Genomic DNA, 4,162 nt, shown 5'->3' with positions numbered 1-4,162 from the left:
TTCTTCTTCTTCTTGTTCGTCTTCGTCTCGTTTTTTTTCTTCTTCATCTTCTTCTTCATCTTTTTCTCGTTCTTCTTCTCGTTCTTCTTCTCGTTCTTCTTCTCGTTCTTCTTCTTCTTCTCGTTCTTCTTCTTCTTCTTCTTGTTCTTCTTCTTGTTCTTCTTCTACTTCTTCTTATTGTTCTTGTTCTTGTTGTTGTTGTTCTTCTTCTCGTTCTTCTTCTTCTTCTTCTTCTTCTTCTTCTCATCCTTCTTCTTCTTCTTCTTCTTCTCCTCATTCTTCTTCTTCTTCTTTTTCTCGTTCTTCTTCTTCTTGTCGTTTTTCGTCTTCTTCTTCTTCTTCTCCTCGTTCTTCTTCTTCTTCTCGTTCTTCTTCTTCTCGTTCTTCTTCTTCTTCTTCTTCTTCTGCTTCTTCTCGTTCCTCTTCTTCTTCTTCTTCTTCTTCTTCTTCTTCTTCTTCTTCTTCTTCTTCTCGTTCTTCATCTCCAGAATTTGGCACGCTCTACCTTCCACATTTTTCAACCTATGCAAACCATTCCACCTTCAACATATTTCACTCGCCCTGCACATCCAAACTATAATTTTTCCAAGTTCCAAAAAATTCCAGGAATTCCCAGTTTTCCAAATCCTATTTCCACCCTTTTTTTCTGTCCTCTATTCAAACCGTTCCAACTTCCAAACTATTCAGCCTATTCGGGAATCGCGGGCTTTCTCTTGACAAATTCCCCAAATTCCTAGATTTCCCAGGATTCCAGGGACACACCAGTACTTTTTTAGAGGTGCCAAAGTACCGAATATGATTAATTAGTATCGCGGTACTTTTACTGGTACCGGTGTACTGTACAACCCTAATTTCCACACAGGTGTATTGCTTTTTCTTTGACTTTTGTGTGCATCTAAACAAACATGAGATGACAACAATACAAGCAAAACTTTAAGGTATTGCCTAATATCTGACATGATCGTTTCCACAAGTGGGATTTAGTTAGCGTCTTTACAATATATATATATATATATATATATATATATATATATATATATATATATATATATATATATATATATATATATATATATATATATATATATATATATATATATATATATATATTTAACAGGCTAGCCTCCTCCAACCTCCGAGGACAAAGCTACAAACAATGGGAGGCCGGGCTTTCTACTCCGCCGCTCCCAGTCTGTGGAACGCTCTCCCTGACCACCTGAGGGCACCACAGACTGTGGATGCTTTAAAAAAAGGCTTAAAAAGCCTTCTTTTTAAAAAAGCCTTTTTTTTTTTTTTTAGATATATGCATACTAGTTTTAGCTATTTGGCTGTTGTAGTTTTTATTTTTATTTATTTTTTATTATCTTTTTATTTTTATTTTTTAAAATACACTGTAGCACTTTGAGGTTGTTTACTCAATGTAAAGTGCTTTTTACAAATACAATCTATTATTATATATATATATATATATATATATATATATATATATATATATATATATATATATATATATATATATATATATATATATATATATATATATATATATATATATATATATATATATATATATATATATATATATATATAAAAAATAATAGATAGATAGATATAAATACTTGTGACTGAACTGTTCAATTCATAAGTGATTGATGAATATCAATGATGACATTTTACAGATCAAATCCATCTTCTGAAGTGTGTGTGCAGAGAAAAGGCAAGTCGAGCGCGGAGGCCAATTTGTGGGACAGAGAGCAGTGCGAGTGCAAGGAGGCAGACAGCTGAGAAGAAAGTGAAAGTGCAGCTAAGTGGGACAGGACTGCACAAGTTTGGACTCTCCAACTCCGGCAGAGTTTTTGTCCCCCGGGGCGCCGTCCTACACCCCCCCAGGGGGGCCTGTGCTTTGGGGGGGGGGGCCTCACTCTCGGCCCGGGGAAGACTATCAGTCCGTCAACAAACGAGTAAGCTATTGTTGCCGTGACAACAAGGCGCGACAGTCGCCATGGGAGAGCGCTGACAGAAGTGCAGAATTCTCCTAATCATGGCGGCTGTCAGGAAGCACCTGGTCTGACACTTAAAACTTGTCTCGCAGGCATGAGGTAATTACAGGTGGCAGCAGAGTGGGAGAGTCCCCACTACTGAGGCACAGAGAGAGGGTTCAAGGGCAGCACAGGAGTGCACTTTCTGGGGTCCCCCCCTTCTTTCTCCCTACCACCAAGGAAGCAGGGAGAGAGTGGGGGGGGGGACAGCTGGTCTCTAGATAACGCTGCGGGGGACGGCTGAGGGACTGAGCTGTCACCGGACCCACATCCACACTAACCCACTATATGCACACTTGGTGTGCGGGTGTGTGTGTGTGTGTAACTGCTCCTGCACTGCAAATACTATATATAATGTGTATATATATACATATATACATATATATATATATATACATATATATATAGTCATACTAAAGACTATACAAATGGGAGCCATTACTTCCCTATCAAGGGTTGGAATTGGGGGTTAAATCACCAAAATGATTCCCGGGCGCGGCCACCGCTGCTGCTCACTGCTCCCCTCACCTCCGAGGGGGTGAACAAGGGGATGGGTCGAATGCAGAGGACAAGTTTCACCACACCTAGTGTGTGTGTGTGTGTGACAATCACTGGTGCTTATTATTATTATGGGGCCCAGGCAGAACTCTCCCTCTTACATGGTACTCTCCCTCTTACCTGCATGGTACTCTCCCTCTTACCTGCATGGTACTCTCCCTCTTACATGGTACTCACCCTCTAAACTGCATGGTACTCTCCCTCTTACATGGTACTCACCCTCTTACCTGATACTCTCCCTCTTACCTGCTACTCGCCCTCTTACCGGGTACTCGCCCTCTTACCTGGTACTTGCCCTCTTACCGGCTACTCGCCCTCTAACATGGTACTCTCCCACTTACATGGTACTCATCCTCTTACCTGATACTCTTCCTCTTACCTGCTACTCGCCCTCTTACCGGGTACTCTCCCTCTTACCTGCTACTCACCCTCTTACCGGGTACTCTCCCTCTTACCTGCTACTCGCCCTCTTACCGGGTACTCGCCCTCTCATCGGGTACACGCCCTCTTACCTGGTACTCACCCTCTTACCTGGTACTCGCCCTCTTACCTGGTACTCGCCCTCTTACCTGGTACTTGACCTCTTACCAGGTACTCGCCCTCTTACCTGGTACTTGCCATTTTACCTGGTACTCACCCTCTTACCTGGTACTTGCCCTCTTATCAGGTACTCGCCCTCTTACCTGGTACTCGCCCTCTCATCGGGTACACGCCCTCTTACCTGGTACTCGCCCTCTTACCTGGTACTTGCCATCTTACCTGGTACTCGGCCTCTTACCTGGTACTTGCCCTCTTACCAGGTACTCGCCCTCTTACATGGTACTTGCCCTCTTACCGGCTACTCGCCCTCTAACATGGTACTCTCCCTCTTACCTGATACTCTCCCTCTAACCTGGTACTCACCCTCTTACCTGGTACTCGCCCTCTCTTACCTGGTACTTGCCCTCTTACCTGGTACTTGCCATCTTACCTGGTACTCGCCCTCTTATCGGGTACTCGCCCTCTTATTTGGGTACGCGCCCTCTTACCTGGTACTCAACCTCTTACCTGGTACTTGCCCTCTTACCTGGTACTCGCCCTCTTACCTGGTACTTGCCCTCTTATCAGGTACTCACCCTCTTGACCTGGTACTTGCCCTCTTATCAGGTACTCCCCCTCTTACCTGGTAATCGCCCTCTTACCTGGCACTCACCCTCTTACTGGGTAATCGCCCTCTTACCTAGTACTCACCCACTTACCTGGTACTTGCTCTCTTATCAGGTACTCAACCTTTTACCTGGTACTTGCCCTCTTACCGGGTACTCGCCCTCTCATCGGGTACACGCCCTCTTACCTGGTACTCGCCCTCTTACCTGGTACTTGCCCTCTTACCAGGTACTCGCCCTCTTACCTGGTACTCGCCCTCTTACATGGTACTCGCCCTCTTACCTGGTACTCGCCATCTTACCTGGTACTCTCCCTCTTAACTGGTACTCTCCCTCTTACCGGGTAATCGCCCTCTTACCTGGTACTCGCCCTCTAATCGGGTGCTTGCCCTCTTACCTGGTACTCGCCCTCTTACCTGG

The 4,162-nt window shown here is 44.4% G+C and overlaps 1 pseudogene; it reads right to left on the bottom strand.

The window, feature by feature from the left end:
• The window catches only part of LOC133647171 (golgin subfamily A member 6-like protein 24), a 36,108-nt pseudogene extending 33,187 nt beyond the window's left edge, over window positions 1–2,921 (bottom strand).
• Between the last annotated feature and the right edge of the window lie 1,241 nt (window positions 2,922–4,162).

The sequence above is a fragment of the Entelurus aequoreus genome, linkage group LG03, assembly GCF_033978785.1.
Source record: "Entelurus aequoreus isolate RoL-2023_Sb linkage group LG03, RoL_Eaeq_v1.1, whole genome shotgun sequence".
Classification (NCBI taxonomy): Eukaryota; Metazoa; Chordata; class Actinopteri; order Syngnathiformes; family Syngnathidae; genus Entelurus; species Entelurus aequoreus.
The sequence above is the reverse complement of the archived record's forward strand: the minus strand, read 5'-3'. Positions and strand labels throughout refer to the sequence as shown.